At 40.1% G+C, this 20354-nt stretch overlaps 1 pseudogene; it reads right to left on the bottom strand.

The window, feature by feature from the left end:
• Positions 1 to 410: 410 nt before the first annotated feature.
• LOC127490818 (U4 spliceosomal RNA) lies at positions 411 to 534 on the bottom strand (annotated as a pseudogene).
• Between the last annotated feature and the right edge of the window lie 19820 nt (positions 535 to 20354).

The raw sequence follows: 20354 nt of genomic DNA, 5'->3' as shown, positions 1-20354 counted from the left end.
TATGTTCTAGTTCAAATTCCTGTAAATTTTCTTTTTTTTTTAAAGATTTATTTTATTTATTTGAAAGAGTTAGAGAGAGAGAGATAGAGACAGAGAGAGAGGTCTTCCATCCGCTGGTTCACTCCCCAGATCGCCACAACAGCCGGAGCTGCACTGATCCGAAGCCAGGAGCCAGGAGCTTCTTCTAGGTCTCCCACGCGAGTGCGGGGGCCCAAGGACCTGGGCCATCTTTTATTGCTATCCCGGGCCATAGCAGAGACCTGGATCAGAAGAGGAGCAGCCGGGACTAGAACCGGTGCCCATATGGGATGCCAGAGCCTCAGGCCAGGTCTTTAACCCACTGCACCACAGCGCCTGCCCCTCAAATTGCTGTATATTTTTCATGGAATTTGAGCAGCTGACATCAAAAGTGGAAATAAATTTAAAAAATGGATTACCAATAGCCTAAGAATGAGCATTTAAAAAATTTTTAATTAGCAATAATAGCACCTTGGATAAACCTCATCAGCTACAATACTGCCACTGCGCAAAGCTAAAATTTTTAAATTTATTTATTTACATTTTCTTTGCAAGAGAGGAAGAAAGAGACAGAGAGATTTCCATCTGCTGGCTAGTTCCCGAATATCTGCAACAGCCAGGTCTGGGCCAGACTGAAGCCAAGACCCTAGAACTCAATCTGGGTCTCCAATATAGGTAGCAGAGATTCAAGTATTTGTCCCATCACTGGCTGTCTCTCACATTAACAGGAAGCTGCTTCAGAAGCAGAGTAGCAAGGGCTTGGATCAAGCACTCCAATATTAAATGTAGATGCCCCAAGTGAGGTCTTTTATATTTTTAAGATTCATTTCTTTATTTAGTTACAGAGAGAGACAGAGAGGGAGAGACAGAGATCATTTATCTTCCGGTTCACTCCCCAAATGGCTGCAATGGCTGGGGTGGGGCCAGGCTAAAGCCGGGAGCCAGGAGCTTCTTCTGGGTCTCCCACGTGGTTGGCGGGGCCCTAGTACTTGGACCATCTTCCACTACTTCTCAAGGCACATTAGCAGAAAACTGGATCAGAAGTGGAGCAGCTGGGACTTGAAGTGACTCCCCTATGGGATGCTTGCGTCACAGGCAACAGCTTTACCCTCTATGCCACAATGCCAACCCTGCCAAGTGAGATCTTCTCTGCACCAAATGAGGAATTGGTATTTAGCCTACAATTAAGATGCCTGGATTGGAGTGTCTAGTTTGGTTCTTTACTTCAAATCTTCACTCTAGCTTTCCTGCTAATGCAAACCCTGGGAGGCAATAATGGTCCAGATTATTGGGTTCCTGCCACCCATGTAGAAAGCTGGATTGAATTCCTGACTTCTGATCTAGACTGCTGGCTCTACCCCAGCTATTGTAGGCATTTGGGGAATGAACCAGTATTTAGGAGCACTGTCCCTCTCTCTATACCTCTCAAATAAATATATATATATAAATATATAGATTATATATATAAATTATATATATATATATATATATATATATATAAAGAAGAATACCCTAGACCTTCAACAATTAAAGACAGGTAGTAAAAACATCAAAATCTTTGACCTACCAACTATTGATATGTATCACAAAGATGAATTAATTAAAATAGTGATATTGGTTCTGACCTAGAAAAATTAATGCATCAAATAGAAAAGATGGTCCCTGAAGAGACATCTGTACATTGATAGAAGCAGCATTACAACTGGGGAACGGACGGGTGATTCCATGCGTGATGATAGGGAGAATGAGCTGTTTCATTGGTGGAAAATTAGATTCTTATCTCATCCCAATCACAAAAATAAACTTCAGGTAAATGAAAGACATTCATGCAAAGAGCAAAGCATCAATACTTTTGATTGAAATTTAAAGTTGGAACAAGGAAAGATTTCAAAAATAAGACATGTGAAGGGATATGTTGATGCATCTACTTTATTAAAATGAAAATTTTTTATAGAATAAAAGATACAAAATCAAAGTGAAACAACATTCCATAGAGTGGTGGACATCAGAAAAGCACATAAAGAAAAGTGGTTAGGTATGAAATATACAAAAGCAACTACAGAAAAGTGGGTGAGTGATGTGAACCAGAAATTCAGAGGCCCACAAACCGACAAGACTGATTCTCTATCTTGCTAATATCAGGGAAATGGAAATTAAACAATCAGATTTTGTGTCATAGCAATTAGGTAGGTTGTGGCTTTTAAAAAGTAAAAATTCATGAGTTGGAAAGCAAGTGGAAAAATTAATAATCTCAACCACTGCTGGTGGTATTTTAATACCAAATAATTGGAAACAAATTAAACATCCATTAACAGAAAAATAGTATCCATCTATCTATTTATCTACCTACTTATCTGTCTAATCTCTTTGTCTATTTACAAACATATATCTCTAGTTTTATATTCAATTTTGGGTACTAAAATAATAAGAGTAACGTATTAAAATGGATATAGCTAGAATATAAATACATTGTAGTAAGAAAAATAATTTCCGGAGTACCAGAGTCTTAAAACATATATTACAATAGTGTATTTAAATGTAAACATGCCTTTTTAGTAAAAACATAAAAAAATACATGGGATTGAGAAACATCCAATTTGGGATCATGGTGACATCTGGGAGGGGAAGGTAGAGAAAGGAGATAGAGTGAGGAGAGGGCAAACACTTGAATTTAGCTGCATTCTGTAATGTTTTATTTCTTAAAAACAAAAGAATTGAAATAGAAACCCCAAAATGTTAGGATTTGGCAAAATGAATTGGCAGGTACACAGGTGTTTAGTTTTCCCTGTTTTTTTTTTTTTGTATGTGTATTTGAAAATTTGTCATAATACAAACATCAACTTCCCTGTGACGGTAGCATTTTATTTATTTTAATATTTTTAGGACATATTTGCTTGTCTTGTTTCTGTTTGTGCAGTTGATAAACATATATCTATCTATCTAGTGAGTCACTTTCTTTAGTTATTCCTTATTGAGGCTGCAGCCCTCTCAAAACCCATTTAAGCAAGGCAGATAGAGAATTCCACCACCTATAATCAGGAGATAGGTTAGGGACAGTTTAGGTGTCTCAGAGTGGAAGAGGGCTCCTCGTGGGATGGAGGGACAGCACTGGGTAATTTGCTTGCACTCTGATTCCTTGATTGCTGCTGACAGCCTTGTCCCACGGCTTCGTTTTTCTGGGGAGACCCTGATTTGCTGTCACTGTTCTTCATACTGCATACTACACTGTACCAACCCAGCTGGCTTTCCTGGAACCACATGTCTTAATTGCCTAGAAGCTTCGGTTGCCAGGCACCCCCACGCAGTGAGACAGTCTTGTACTGCAAAGCCAGATTGGTCAGTACTGCACTTGTCACACTCCTTAAGCTCCTGAAGCAAAGACTGTGACTTTGGAACCACCTCACTACCAAGTTAGCTCCTGGGTCTGTTCCAACTTGCTTCATAACTAGAATGATTGGGACAGCATCATAATTATAACATCACACATAGAAATATCTTAGTGCAGCTGATGAATTATCTGATCACCCTATTCACAACACATGTCTGATTGTGCATGTTGGCAAAATGAGGATTCTATTCAGTGTTCTTTATAGTAATTTTCAGCTTAAACAATAATCCAAGGTGAGCTTGCTTTTGGGAAGTACAGCTCATTTACCCTTAAAGTCTCCAAAGAAAGGACATGCAGAAAATCTGAATGTGGTGTTGCATACACTGGGGCCACACTAATAATGGTGAGATATGCCACATACATCTGATTATTCAACAGTCAAAGAGATCAACATATTTAAGTGTTATTTATTTTATTTTATAAATTAGAATGCACCAGACTTTGTTCTTTATCATTACATGCAATACTTGCGTACAATGTACTTTTTTGATAAATGAAGAAAGAGTGAAATTTTAGCTGCCAATCCTATTCTTCCTTAAAAAATTTAGAGTCACCCTTGACAGTGTTCTGCTCACCCAGCCTCAGTCCTTGATTCTTTTTTCTTTTTGTTGTTTTTAAAATTTTTTAATTCATATAAAGAGAACAGATTTTATGTATTCCATAGGTACAGTTCCAAGTCCTTGATTTTCTAAATCTATTCACTACACAGTAGTTGGAGAGAGCATGTCACACTCCTGCTGCAAACACATTCACAGATTCTTATCTTAACAAGTGAAAGAAACTCAAACATCGTCTCTTCTCTTTGGTCCCTTAGAAGACTAGTTTCCTTGCTCTTTCTCAAACACAAGAGACCCCTCTCTTTGCTCTCATTCCTCCTGGACTCATTTCCCACAGGCATCTGCATGGCTACTTGCTCATTTTCTGCAGGTGTCTTCTCAAATGCCAACCTTTCGGAAAGGGTGCCTCTGATGACCCTACCTAAAATAGCACCTCATTTGCCAATCCTCAATCTCGTTTAATTTTTTAGAACAGTTCCATCTCCTGACTTGTTGCATATTTATATGTTGATTGTATGTCTTGTCTCTTGAGAGAAAGCAAAACTCAATACAGTGGGGGGTGGTGTTAGCGAATTGAAATGAGTATAATCCTGGTTGACTTCTTCAATCAGTGTCTCCCACATGAATAGCATTTAATGTGTGTGCACCAATAGAGTAATGTTTTCCACAGCATGTGCTACATTTGATTCCAGAGAATCCACGGCTCTTCCTCTATTGTTAAATGACAATAGAACAGGTGGATTTACTGGCTCTGAAGGCCTGGAGCTGATTTGTCCTTCCTGCCACTCCCATTGAAAACTCTTGAAAGCATAAAAATTGATGCAGAGTTCCAACAACACTGGAAACTAGGAATATCAAATAATGTATTACCAGACACTGGGAAGAATTTCAGAAACCACAACACAGATGTAGCTCTATTGATGAACCATTAGTGGCTGACATGTACTTTAAAATTTCTGAAACAGAACAGCTTGGCCAGACAGGAAAAGGTTAGGGCGCCCAGGTGTCCAGCTTGGAAACTGAGTGTCTGAATGAGATTTCTGCTGATGAAATAGAAAAATGATCATTAAAAATTAGAACCATTTTATTATGTTGTAACATGACTTAATTCAGTGCCATGCAGTATGTTGCTTTATTTTATCACAATTTTTATAAGATGTATTTATACTACATAATATTATTTTATGTTGAAGCTGTTATAGAGATTTCTATGAGCATACATTGTAGACTCTGTGTCTTTGATCTGTATGTTTGGGATGTATGGTGACCTGTACATTTTTATCAGGTGTTCCTGATACTTTCACTGAAACCACACGGGAATCCTAGGAAAGATGAGAGGATTTTTCCAGCCGTGCTAAATCTATGGGTCAGTTCAGAGATGAAGCTGAACAGGGAAGGCTTCACTACCCACATGGCCAATACTTTCTGTCAGTGGCCACATCTGTTTTCAAGACTGGCTTCAGGAACTTGCAACCCCGTGCAGTCACTCTGGGTCTCATGCTTGAAAGCTCTTGTTTGGATGCTTTGCTTTTGCCATTGAAATTCTTCACAATCTTACATTTGAACTTATCCTTCCTATGTACAATCTGATAGGTCAGTGGGGGCATACAAATGAATAGAAGAGAGAGGTGAAATATGAGTATCCATTGCTCCTTGTTGCCTCATTCACATACAGCATTTGCGATTCCTGCTAAGTGGATTCTGTATCGTGTTCACCTAGCCCTTGGGGCATTGCTCTCCAAAGTGCTCCCACTTGGTATACCTAGCTGTGATCACTTCTTGAAATTCTTATACTTTTATCTTTAAACTTGTGTCTTGTCATGTATGGTCAATGGAGCCTGTGGTCAATGGAGCATGTGTGAGCAGAGGAGATATGTGCAGTATGTCTGCTGTTTGTTGTCTCCTCGTTCTCATATGGACTTCTATGGCCCCATAAGCACACAACTCCAGTGGACCCAGAGTGTGTGATAGTTCTTAAGTACAACTGAGTGTGTTGTGCTTACAATTGAGCAAGTGGAGAGGATGACAGCCCTAAGAGCCTGTGATTTTTCCCATTGAAACCAGAGCTTGCTTTGGTTGCAGGAAGAAGGCAATGCCTTGTAACAAACATGAGTAACCAGGGAACATTACTATGTCCTTTATCACTGTTAGGAATTAAACTGCGTCCTCCAAAAAAATTCATGTATTGAAGTTCCAGTGTTCAGTGCTTCAGAATGTGGCTGTTTTTGGAGACAGGATCTCATAAGGGGTAACGGATTAAATGAGGCTATTAGAGTGGACCCCGATCCAGTGGTTTCCATCCTTATCAGAAGAGAAAATTTGGACACAAGTATTTGCAGAGGGAGATCATGGAAGCCACAAGGAGAGGATGGCCCCATGCTAGACAAAGAGAGAAGTCTAAGAAGAGAACAACTCTGTTGACACTTTGATGTTGAACTTCCAGCTTCCAGAATTGTAAGAAAGTAAATTTCTGTTGCTTAAGCCACCCAGTTGGCAGGCTTTGTTATGGCAGCCCTAGCAAACTAATGCGGTTTTCATGTGCTCCTTCCCTGTGGCAGCCACTTGTGCTGCAAGTGATGATGGGGAAAGAGAAAGATGGGTAATACCTAGTTCTTTTACTCTCATTCCTTCCTTACTCATCAGTAAACTCAAGGTGGGGAGTGTGGGTAGAACATGTTGAATCAAGAAACAAAATAAAGACAGTTCAGTTCATTTTGTCTGGCATTTCTGTTGTTGTAAGAACGAAATATATTTGTTTTTATTGCTTTGTTGATTTTAAGCATTAAACTATGCAATCTAAAGTGTTTTAATTTGGCATTGGGTCTAAATAATACAAGGGAATGAAAATAGAAAAGATTCCCTCGAGTCAATACAAAAAATGCTAAGTGATACAATATTATTATTTTTTTAAAGATTGATTTATTTATTCTAAAGGCAGAGTTACAGAGAAGCAGAGGCAGAGAGAGAGAGAGAGAGAGAGAGAGAGATGTCTTCCATCCGATGGTTCACTCCCCAGATGGCCACAATGGCTGGAGCTGAGCTGATCCAAAACCAGGACCCAGGAGCTTCTTCCAGGTCACCCACATGGGTGTAGGGGTCCAAGCACTTGGCCATCCTTTACTGCTTTCCCAGGCTACAGCAGAGAGCTGGATCGGAAGTGGAGCAGTTGGGGCTTGAACCGGCGCCCATATGGGATGCTGGCACTGCAAGCGGTGGCTTTGCCTGCTATGCCACAGCGCCGGGCCCCTGTAATTTATATTAATGAAGATATGGCAGGCAATGGAAGGAGTAGTCTGTGGAAAGGGTCTAATATTTCTATTTGTTGGGCTTGTCAAGCAGATCTTTTCAGATTTGGTTAAGACAAGAAGAGAATTTTACTTACTTTGCTTTGTATCAATTTTTTTTTATCTTTTAAGTGTTTTGCTTCATTTCCCTCTTTCTGTACTATTTCCATTGCAGCATAAATTTATTAACTTTAGTTTTAATTTGGAAAGGCAGAGAAAGAGAAACAAAGAGGGAGAGAAGAGAGGAGAGGAGAGGAGAGGAGAGGAGAGGAGAGGAGAGAGAGGGAAAGGGAGAGCACACTCCCATGCACTGGTTTACTCCTCAAATGCCATCAATGGGCTGAGTAGAAGCTGAAGCAGGGGTCCAGGAACACCATCCATGATTCTCAGATGGGTGGCAGAAACCCCCTTACTTCAGCCTTCACAGTTGTCTCCCAGAGTCTGTGTTAGCAGGAAGCTGGACTCAGGAACAAGAGGCAAGTACCAAACCCAGGCACTCTGATATTCCCATCTCCTGTTTTCTTCTTTCTGTTTTCTCTCCTTATGCTATTTTAGGTATTAAGACATTAAATGCCATCTAAACGCTGATGATTCACAGGTTCTATATATGCAACATGAACTGCTCCCCTGATCTGCAATAATATCTTTCTTTCTTTAAAAAATAGTTATTTATTTATTTATTTTTTAAACTTTTATTTAATGAATATAAATTTCCAAAGTACAGAATATGAATTACAATGGCTTCCCCCCCATAACGCCCCTCCCACCCGCTACCCTCCCCTTTCCCACTCCCTCTCCCCTTCCATTCACATCAAGATTCATTTTCGTTTCTCTTTATATACAGAAGATCAGTTTAGCATACAGTAAGTAAAGATTTCAATAGTTTGCTCCCACACAGAAACATAAAGTGAAAAATACTGTTTGAGTACTAGTTATAGCATTAAATCTCAATGTACAGCACACTAAGGACAAAGATCCTACATGAGGAGTAAGTGCACAGTGACTCCTGTTGTTGACTTAACAAATTGACACTCTTGTTTATGGCATCAGTAATCAACCTAGGCTCTTGTCATGAGCTGCCAAGGCTATGGAAGCCCCCTGAGTTCACTGACTCTGATAATATTTAGACAAGGCCATGGTCAAAGTGGAAGTGTTTTCCTCCCTTCAGAGAAAGGTACCTCCTTCTTTGATGACCCGTTCTTTCCACTGGGATCTCACTCGTGGAGATCTTTCATTTAGGTTTTTTTTTTTTTTTCCCCCAGAGTGTCTTGGCTTTCCATGCCTGAAATACTCTCATGGGCTTTTCAGCCGGATCCGCATGTCTTAAGGGCTAATTCTGAGACCAGAGTGCTGTTTAGGACATCAGCCATTCTATGGGTCTGCTGTGTATCTCACTTCCCATGTTGGATCATTCTCTCCCTTTGTTATTCTATCAGCTAGTATTTGCAGACACTATTCTTGTTTATGTGGTCCCTTTGGTTCTTAGTCCTATCATTATGATCAATTGTGAACAGAAATTGATCACTGGGACTAGTGAGATGGCATTGGTACATGCCACCTCGATGGGATTGAATTGGAATCCCCTGATATGTTTCTAACTCTACCCTTTGAGGTAAGTCAGCTTGAGCATGTCCCGAATTGCACATCTCTTCCCTCTCTTATTCCCACTCTTATATTTAACAGTGATCACTTTTCAGTTAAATTTCAGCACTTAAGAAGAATTGTGTATTGATTATAGTATTCAACCAAAAGTATTAAGTAGAACAAAGAAACAAAAAATACTAAGAGGGATAACATATCAAGTTGCTCATCAACAGTCTGAAAAGTAATCCCTGTTAGGAATTTGGAAAACATTATGCTGAGTGAAATAAGCCAATCCCAAAGGGACAAATACCACTTGTTCTCCTTGATAGGAGACAACTAACTGAGCACCAAAAAGGAAACCTGTTAAAGTGAAATGAACACTATGAGAAATGGCGACTTGATCAGCTATTTATTTATTTGAAAGGCAGAGTAACAAAGAGATTCTGGATTCCATGAGTGGGCCCAATGGAATCACAAGGGTCCTTGAGCATGGAAGAGGATGGGAGAAAAGGAGACAGAGGCAGAGGCAGGAGTGAGCTAGACGGAGAGACGCAATGGGAGAGGACTTGACTTGTAGCTGCCAGCCGTGAAGATAGAGGAAGGAACTGAGATATGCCGATGGGCTCCAGAAGCTGGAGAAGGCAAGGGCTGGAGTCACTCAGAGAGGAGAGGAAGGCGAATGTGCTGTCACTCGTGTGTTATTTTAAATATTGCGTTTTATTTTATCTTTAAATATGAATGTTTAAAAATAAATAAAAATTAAATATAAATATGTTTAGAAGAATAACTATTTAAATATTTATTTGAAAGGCAGATTGACAGAGCAGGAGAGGCAGAGACAGGCACATATACAAACACACATATACAGAGAGAGAGAGAGAGAAAAAGAGAGAGAAGGAGAAAGGGAGAGAGAAAGAAAATGAAAGAAAGACTGACAGAACTGGCATCTATTAGTTCATTCCCCAAATCCCTGCAGTGGCCAGGGTTAACTTGGGCTGAAGCCAGGAGCCAGGAACTCAGTCCAGGTGGCAGGAATATAATCACTTGAGTCATCTCTTGCATCCTGGGGTCTACATTATCAGGAGTCAGGAGTCTCAGGCACATATTGATCCAGGAACTGCAATGTGAGGTGCTGGCATTTTAAAAAAGGATTTTATTCAGAAGTAGAATGAGCAAGAGAACGAGAGCGAGAGAAAGAGCGAGAGCAAGAGTGAGAGAGAGAGAGAGAGATCTTTGATCCACTAGTTCATTCTGTAAATGGCAGCAGCAACCTTGTCTGGGACAGGATGAAGTCAACAGCCAGTATCTTTATCTGGATCTCCCACATGGTTAATAATACCCCAAGTACTTAGGCCATGCTTTGGGGTCTTCCCGGGCACACTAGCAGGAAGCTGGAGCAGAAGTGGAATGGCCAGGACTTGAATTGGCATGCTTATGTGTGATGCTTATATTGCAAGTGACAACTTAATCCACTTTGCTACAATGCTGGCCCTGAAAGGACATCTTAATTGGTGTATTAACTTCTAGGCCAAACTCTCATCCTCACTTTGGTTTTAGCCCAGTGAAAGCCCTGTTTGACTTCTAGCCTACAGAATTTTTTTTTAAATTTTTATTTATTTATTTGAAAGGCAGAGTTACAGAGAGGCAGAGGCAGAGAGAGAGAGAGAGAGAGAACCTTCCACCATGTGGTTCTTCCCCAGATGGTTGCAACAGCCGAGGCTGTGTTGATTCGAAGCCAGGAGCCAGGAGCTTCTTCCAGGTCTCCCACATGGGTACTGGGGTCCAAGGACATGGGCCATAATCTACTGCTTTCCTAGGCCTCAGCAAAGAGCTGGATTGAAATAGACAAGCTGAAATTCGAACTGGTGCCCAAATGGGATGCCAGCACTGTAGGCAGAGGCTTTACCCACTATGCCACAGCGCCGGCCTCCAACTTTTAAAAGATACATTTTTATTGCTCAAGTCACTGAGTTTATGGTCATTTGTTACTTCAGCAATTCAATGGACGACATTCCCATTTAATGCTTAAATACAATCTACAGATATGCTATTTTTTTTTTTTTTACAAAGTCTGGTGCTGTCTTCATGTAAGGAAACATGATTTTGTGGATGATTTTCAAGATCTGCATTCTTAGACTCTGATATTATGTGCATATAGATATGTTAAATTCAATTTTCACCTAGAGTTTCTTGAAAGTTGACAAAAAAGTTACTTTGTGGGGCTAGAATGGACAACATAAACACTATTGATTTAATCATTTTATCTGATTAGAAAGCCTCATGCAGGGTAGAAAAATAAAGGGAACAGATGTTATGCAAATAGTTTCCAGAAAGCATATTACAAGTGAATAATTTTAGAAGTGAGAGTGAAGACTGGAAAGACCATCCCCATAGGACAACACCTGACCTGAACAGCAGCTGTAACCTTATATACATGCTCTATAGAGAAGGGTCACGTGGCTCCTCCTAGAACCTGGCGGGGTGGGGAGGGATTCTAGCCTAATGTGTCTTGTTTGCTCCAATGTGTGTGAATAAACATTGTTCAGTTTGCTCTTGGTACCAATACTTGCACCCTGGGAGTTCTGTCATGTGAAAGGTTATGCTCAATGTGAATAGCTGAGGTGGCTATGAGTTGTGGCCCAGTGGGGGAAAAAAGAGATAAAATTAAGATACCTGTAATTTTTCACAATTAAGTGAAATACTGAGTATATAGTGAAACATTGCCTCTACTTTCAAAACTGCAAATTACCCACTGGAATCCACTCATTTCTAAACATCTACAAATAGGCACTCTTCTCAAGTGACAATTTCTTTTTTTTTAAATAATTTCTTATTTTTTTGAGAGGTAAAGTTACAGACAGAGAGGAGAGAGCTTCACTCCCTAAATGGCCACAATAGCCGGAGCTGTGATGATTCAAAGCCAGGAGCCAGGAGCTTCTTCCAGGTCTTCCATGCAAGTGCAGGGGCCCAAGGACTTGGACCATTTCCACCGCTTTCCCTGGCCATAGCAGAGAGCTGGGTTGGAAGTGGAGCAGCCAGGACTCAAACTGGCACCCATATGGGATGCCAGCATTGTAGCCAGCGGTTTTACCCACTATGCCACAGCGCTGGCCCCATGGCATCTCTTCTTTCCTAAACCTGGAGACTCAGGAGCATCCTGGAAAAGTGGATGTATTGGCTTGGCATGGAAGAGGGTGAGACAGAAAGTGTGGGAAAAATCCCCCCCTCCCCCGATTCCCTGCTTATTCTGGATCCCATATCAAAATGCAAGGCACAGATAAGAGTAGCGTAATACAGAACGCTCCACATTTTCCTGGTAATGAGATATCTCCTAGTAATTATGAATATTATTAGATGTATTCGTCTACTAGGGCTGCCATAATGAAATACCATAAATTGGGCAGGATAAATGACAGGCTGGGAAGTCCAAGATCAAGGTTGTAAGTGATTCAGTTTCTGCTGATGTCCCATGGGGAGGGAGGGAGAGGGGGAGAGAAGGTGAAGGGGGAGGGAGAGAGGGGGAGAGGGAGGGAGAGGGAGAGTGAGAGAGGAACTTTCTGATGTTTCTTCTTATAATGACACTAATCCTATTGGGTCATGGCCCCACCTTTATGACCTCATGTTACCTTCATTTTCTCCTTAAAACCTTATCCCTAAATATGGTCACATTGGGAGGCAGAGCGTCAACATATGAATTTAGGGAGAATACAATTCAGTCCATGGCACTAGAAAACAGATGTTTCAGTAGCAATTATAAAGGATTTGGAAATGCTGGGGTATCTTAAAACTAGTGAAGTTTACTTGGATCCAGAACATTTTTAATGGCTTATAGAAAATAACAGTTTCAAATCATTAGAAAGCAGTTACTTTTCTCATACATGTAACTTTAATTGCTGAGGGCTTTCCCAGGCTGTGTTCCTACAGAAGCGTTGATCTGTTTTGGTCTTGATGTTGTGTGAAGCAAAGTCTGTAGGCAAAAGCTAAGCTGTGTCCCTTGTCTTCAGCCTGTGCCAGAGGGGACCACTGCCTGTTGACCAGGGTACTCTTCCCAGTGGAGAATAGATGCAGCTTCTTGCATATCTGTGTCCTGCAGATAGTCACTGCCAAGCAATTAGAATTGGTGTTCTTCTGAGTGGGAACATTATGGACACGATAATCATTTCTATTGTTTATCTGTATAGTGCTTTTTAGCTTACAAAATGTTTTTATATTTATGTTATTTAAACTTTGCAAAGACTGTGAAATTGAATAGTTATTACTATCTCTGCCTTACTGTTGGAAGTAGAAGCTCAAAAGCTGTAGTTTCTTTTTTAAAAAATATTTATTTAAGAGGCAACAACAGACACTTAGAGAGATATATATATAGAGAGAGACATAGCTCCAACTTGTAGGTTCACTATCCAAATGCCTATAACTTTCAGGATTTCCTGGCTAGGAGCCAGGAAATCAATCCAGATCTCTCAGGTGGGTGGCAAGAACCCAATTACTTGAGCCATCACTCGCTGCCTCCCATGGTTTGCATTAGCAGGAACCCAGACTTGAGTTGGAACTAGGTATTGAAACCAGGTACATCAAGATGAGACACAGGAGTCTTAAATGAAAGGCTAATTGCTCACCCCAGAACTACTTTTTCAAATCAGTTAGTCTCTGTTAGAGTTGGGACCAGAAACAGTATTTAATGAACTCTGACTTCAGTGTTCTATTCGCTCCACCACATTTGCATAAATAAATCCAGGAAAACAAAAGCAATCTGCAAGTGAGCAGTGGTGTCTACTTGGAAGAATGGAATGCTTGTCTTCCCCAAGGTTTTCACTACCTTTACAGGTGTACTTTGGTCCTGCCATCTTTATGCCACGGAGCTCTGTATGAAATCACCCCACACTGACAACACGTTGCTGTGTACATTTGGAAGTGTCCATTTCTTCTGCTAGACTACACATTTGATGAAGGATATGGCCATATTTGTTTAGAATTTGGCACAGAGGGTGTGCTCAATGCATAGATAACATCAGTAGCTAACACTGATGGAGGGCTTCATATGTGCTGTGCACTCTTTCAAGCAACTATTTCATTCAATGAATTGTCATGAGCATTCTACGGGTACGTGGAAACTCCTCATTTTACAAGTGGGGAAGCTGAGTTACACAAAGGTAAATAACTGCCCCAGGTGACATAGCTAAGGATCTAGTGCACCCCAGGGACCCTGCTCTTAATCCTGTTTTGATACTACCAGTCAATAAAGGTTGGCTAAGCAGGTGATGAGGGGCCTAGCACCCCACTTTTGCATAATGAAGTCCCATTTGCTGTTAGACACTTTTGCATGGGAATCTTCTAAGATTCCATGATAGCCTTTGTTGATATCTGCACCAAAGAACATAAGCAATTCAGGCTTTCTGGGAAAGATGATTTCTGCAGAATTGAGGGAGGTAGTTTGTCAGGGGAAAAAAAATGATCATAAGAGAATTGAATAAAGCAAAGCATAGGTGAAGGGAGAATTCGACTACCATACATAGAGTAATATTAAATTCTACCACTGAATCTCACCATTGCACCTGCAGATATTCACACTAACCTGGAAGCAAGGCATGCATCTGTCTAGCAGCTTGTTGCTTTGCTCAGTGTGCAACTCACTGAGGAATCCTTGTAACCAAAGATGGCTCTCAATTCTCCTTCCCCATCAAGTTGTCCTTTTGCTGACTTCATGCCATAGCTTCTCAAGAATCTGAGCAGTCTGGCATGACTGTATCTGCTTGATTTTAGTATTTCTGTTGCTCATGTATACAGGAGTACCCTTCTGAGACCATCCTTTATCTCTTTCCCAAATTTTCTTGGATTGATTTCAGTTTTCTTATTCGTGAAACACAGGCAATAAGACTTTTTGGGTGAGCAGATGAACTAAATTCTTTTAATAGAGACTGCCCCAACTCCAATGACTCCAATGCAATAATGTTTAGTTCCTGTTGTAAGATAGAGGTAGGAGGTAGTCTGGAATAGGTGACAGCACTGCTCCACGTCATACTCCAGAGCACTGGAGAGGATGAGAGAATGTTGAGGGCAAAGGAGTTCGTTATGAAGGTTGTGACCTGGGAGTGGCACATCTCACTTCCACTTATGTCTCACTTTGGTTTCGATACTTAATGGCAAAGGAGGTGTTTGGGTCACATGGCATTGTCTTCATGAATGAACTCATGCTGCTATTACGTGAGTGTGGTATAGTGGGTAAAGTTGCCACCTGCAGTGCTGGCATCCCATATGGGCACCAGTTCAAGTCCTGGCTGCTCCACTTCTGATCCACCTCTCTGCTATGGCCTGGGAAAGCAGCAGAAGATGGCTCAAGTCCTTGGGCCCCTGAACCCACATGTGAGACCCCGAAGAAGCTTTTGGTTCCTGGCTTCGGATTGGTGCAGTTCTGGGTGTTGTGGCCATTTGGGGAATGAACCAGCAGATGGAGGATCCTTCTCTCTCTCTCTCCCTCTCTCTCTCTCCCTCTGTAACTCTGCCTTTCACATAAATAAACAAATATTTTTAAAAAAAGAGCTGAGTTGGCCTCTTCTTGCATGTGTGAATGCACACTTGCTGGCTGCCTCTCCCCACCCCCAGCCCCTGACACTTGGCTTTCTGCCAAGGAATTACTTAGCAAGAAAGCCCTTGCCAGATGCCAGCTTCTTAATTCTGGATATTTCCCCCTAAGACTTATTTATTTATTTGAAAGGCAGTGTGTGTGTGTGTGTGTGTGTGTGTGTGAGAGAGAGAGAGAGAGAGAGAGAATGTGCTCCCATCTGCTGGCTCACTCCCCAGATGGTTGCAGCAGTCAGAGCTGAGCCAGTCTGAAGTCAGGAGCCAAGAACTCCATTCAGGTCTCCCACATGGGTATCAAGAACCCAAGAACTTAGGCCATCACCTGCTGTTGCCAGGCACATTAGCAGGAAACTAGATTAGAAGCAGAGCAGCTAGGACTTGAAACAAGCCAGGTATACACCATTCATTTCAGGTGTGAGTCAGGTGTGCAAAGGCATAAATAAAGATTAGGAGTGAATACAGAGAGACATTTGATAAATCAAAGTCCCAGAGTATCTAACTTTCAAGACTTAGAAACTGAATTTTCAGATTAACCCCAGAAAGGCAATGCAAAGATGATGAGAAATCAGTAATGGAAAATGAGGTTGATAATTAAGGAAAGAGAGCAGAGTAGGAAGACAATGGGATGAGGAGTTCATCTTGATTCTGCCATTTCCCATCTATTTGACTTTGAGTAGTTGAGGAGAACGGTGCACAGTAAGTTTTCTCATAAGTACAAAGCTTTGGACATAAGAAACCTTAAGTTTCTTTAGCATGGGAAGAGTTGGTGCTCCTGATTGGAAAGTGTGGTATAGTTTCACAAATGACATGTTGGTTACAATAGTCAAAACATCCCCACTCCCCACCCAGCTATTGCTGACCCCACTTCAAAATTCTAGTAGCACTGAAGAAACATTGATTAGAAGGTCAGGAAAAAGCAACTGCTTAATAAATGATGTTGGGTACTCTATCAGAATTGAATGAAAGAATAGTTACATCTTGTAGTCTGAAGAATTTTATTTCTGTCATTTCCTTCCCAAGTTAAAAAATGTAAAATCCCAGAATGGCAAACAGCATTCCAATGCAGAAAGAACTGTGGAAATCATATCATGTTCCCTTCGTATCAGATACGGCCCACTTGGAGATGTGAGAGACTGCCATAGGTTTGAGGCATTTCAATGTAATACTACTTTTGAGAATTTAAGATATTATGATTTAGTTATAGAGAATTCCATTTCTTTTTTTTTCTTTTCTTTCTTTCTTTTTTTTTTTTGACAGGCAGAGTGGACAGTGAGAGAGAGAGACAGAGAGAAAGGTCTTCCTTTGCCCTTGGTTCACCCTCCAATGGCTGCTGCGGCTGCTGTGCTGCAGCCGGCGCACCACGCTGATCCGATGGCAGGAGCCAGGTACTTCTCCTGGTCTCCCATGGGGTGCAGGGCCTAAGGACTTGGGCCATCCTCCACTGCACTCCCTGGCCACAGCAGAGAGCTGGCCTTGAAGAGGGGCAACTGGGACAGAATCCGGCGCCCCAACCGGGACTAGAACCCGGTGTGCCGGCGCCGCAAGGCGGAGGATTAGCCTAGTGAGCCACGGCGCCGGCCGAGAATTCCATTTCATATGAATAAGTTTTATTTTGTTGGGCTGTCTCTATTTGCAGGAGTTTACCATATCATAGTGCCTTGGTTCCCCCCTGCAATTCAAAATGACATTCAAACCTCTAGTCTGTAAATATGAAAGTGAACAAGTTCTTATACATTAATCCAATTCCTTAATCAAAAGAAAGAAAAGTCCAAATCCAGATAGAATTAGAATTTCATGAAAGAATTAAATTGTTATTAATTAATTGATCTTTGCTGAATCAAAAAATCTTATTGATCTATTAAAATATAGTAATAAAGTATTTATGAATCATTTTATTCTTAGTAAAGTATTCTTAGTATTCTACGTAAAAATATTTTTAATTTAATTATATTTTTACTGGGGAAAAGAAATATGACTTTGGTTCCTCTGTTTAATCAGAGCCTCACTAAAACATATTTGCCTCATAATTTATAGACATTAAATGATTTTATTTATTTTAGGAGACAAGAATCATATCCTTAAGACAGCAAAGATTAATGTAATCTTAGTTCTTCTTTAAAAGATTATTTTAAAAGCATAATTATTTGTACTTAAATAAATACAAAAATATCTTGCTTTACAGCTATGGTTCTATGCTGTGGGGTCAGAGATTCAAATGCTGGCCCCATAACTGACTTCATCATCCTTATGCTTATGTAAAAAATAAAGCTATGAATGGCATGTATCTCACACATCTGCTTTGAAAATTCAGTGAGAGAATACATGTAATGCAATCACACATAGACTGTGCTACAGTTGTAATGCCATTCTCATGAATATTCTTTTTTTTCAGTGATGATAAATTCATTTCATCATTTATTTAGATGTTTAAGCTCTTGCACTAAATTTTTACAAGCTGGTGAACACTGATAAATTATTTCTCCCACAGAACTATAACCACACATTCCCAGAACTAACATTAATATATATTGTCATTTTATCAACTACATAATAGAACAAATTATCAAGTAGTCAAATATTAAGTTATACAGCTCAAAAGGCATATAAATTACTAAATGTTGGCTCAATTCATTAGCAGAACCCACTTATTTTTTTTCTTCAAGATGTTGGGAAGGAAAAAAAATCACACTTCAAACAAAAATAAGTTGGTAAACAACTTATGATAAGTATGGAAAAAATTACAACAATTTCAGAAATTTTATGATTAAGAATTTTAAGCTACAATAATAAATCATCTCTATCTCTTAAAATATTTACTAAATTAAATAACATATTCTACATGTTTTGCACAAGACATAGGCCACATTTTACTAAAAATATTTAATAGCCCCCTCCCATTATTTGCTCAGGCCCACTCTGTTAAGGTGCACCTCAGAGTCCAACTTGAATTAACATAGAATTAACTGTGTTTCTTTTTTTTTTTCTGAACACATTAAAGTTATGTGCTTCTGTATAATGTAGATTTTCAAAATGGAGCTTTATATTAACAGCAAAAGATTTATAGAAATGTTAAATAATCATAAGACTTTGTAAAATAGAAATCAGTGGTTAAGCAAATCTGATGTATACTGCTATGAATGTGGGAGATGTAAACATAAAGTGAGCAGGCAAATAACCATAGAGTCCCTAGTTTCAGTGTTTGAAATGATTGAAGGAATAAACCACATAAGGTCTGAGTGTTCGTAGTTCCTGGGATTTTAACTCTGTAGGATACTAAAAATATAGAAGTATTGTACTGGATATTTTGGCACCTAATCTTTCTTTTTTTAAAGGTTTTTACTTAATAAATACAAATTTCATATGTACAGCTTTTAGAAATATGATGGTTCTACCCCCCCAACTCCCACCTTCCCTCCCACTCCCATCCTACCTCTTACTCCCTCTCCCATTCCATTTTTCCTTAAGATTCATTTTTAATTGACTTTATATACAGAAGACCAACTCTATACAAGGTAGAGATTTCAACTATTTACACCTCCACAGACTCACAAAGAAAAGTACGGTTTGAAGACAAGTTTTACTGTTAATTCTCATAGTACACCTCATTAAGGACAGATGTCCAACATTGGGAGTAAATGCACAGTGACTTCTGTTGTTAATTAACAATTAACACTCATATTTTTGATGTCAGTGACCACCCAAGGCTCTTGAAATGAGCTGCCAGGCTATGGAAGCCTATAGAGTTCACAAACTCTGTCAGTATTTAGAAAGGGCCATATGCAAAGTGGAAGTTCTCTTCTCTCTTCAGAGAAAAGTACACCTTCTTTGATGACCCCTTCTTTCCACTGGGGTCTCCCTCATAGAAATCTTTCATGCAGAACAGTTTTTGTCACTATGTCTTGAGCTTTTACCTGAAATGCTCTCATAGGATTTTCAGCTAGATCAAAATGTCTTAGGGACTGATTCTGAGATCAGAGTGCTGTTTAAGGCGATTGTCATTCTGAGTCTGCTGTATGGACTGCTTCCCCTATTGGAACTTTCTCACCTTTGTAATTCTATCTATTGTTATTACCCAGCACTTGGTCTTATTTATGTGATCCCTTTGACTTTTAATCCTATCTATATGATCAATTCCATACTTAATATGATTACTTTATCACAAAAAATGGGATGAGTGCCACCCAGCTTAATGGGATTTGGAGTCCCATGGCAAGTTTTTAGCTTCACTCTTGGAGGTAAGTTTGTGGGAATGTGGCATCTAATCTTTCTAAATTTCTTATGTATTGAGAAGATTCTGGCACGGGAATAGATTTAAAATACAACTCAATACTACATGATTTCAAGAAAAGCCAATTGATACAAATGATAAGCACATTTTATTTTATTTTTTTAAAAATATTTTATTTATTTATTTGAGAGGTAGAGTTACAGACAGTGAGAGGGAGAGACAGAGAGAAAGGTCTTCTGTGTGTTGGTTTACTCCCTAAACGGCCACAATGGCCAGAGCTGTGCCAATCCGAAGCCAGGAGCCAGGTGCTTCCTCCTGGTCTCCCATGTGGGCGCAGGGGCCCAAGGACTTGGGCCATCCTCTACTGCTTTCCCAGGCCACAGCAGAGAGGTGGATTGGAAAAGGAGCATCCGGGACTAGAACTGGTACCCATATGGGATGTTGACACCTACTGCGCTATGGTGCCAGCCTCGATAAGCACATTTCAAATACCAAACAGCAAGAATCTTTTGCTAAATGTTGAAATATGTTGGTTATAACCCAAAGATAGAGGTTGCAATTCTGTCAGATTTATGGCCTGGTAAAACTGCTTTACAATACCTTTTGGAAGTTTAACTAAACTTACTCACCAAGCCAACATGTTGGCTAATATACATGACAAATTAGATCCTGTCTCAAGTTCTACTTCCAGGGCAATAGCCTTAGGTACCCCAGTT

This window comes from Oryctolagus cuniculus, chromosome 6 (assembly GCF_051225735.1).
Source record: "Oryctolagus cuniculus isolate XC-2025 breed Fujian yellow rabbit chromosome 6, ASM5122573v1, whole genome shotgun sequence".
NCBI lineage: Eukaryota > Metazoa > Chordata > Mammalia > Lagomorpha > Leporidae > Oryctolagus > Oryctolagus cuniculus.
The sequence above is the reverse complement of the archived record's forward strand: the minus strand, read 5'-3'. Positions and strand labels throughout refer to the sequence as shown.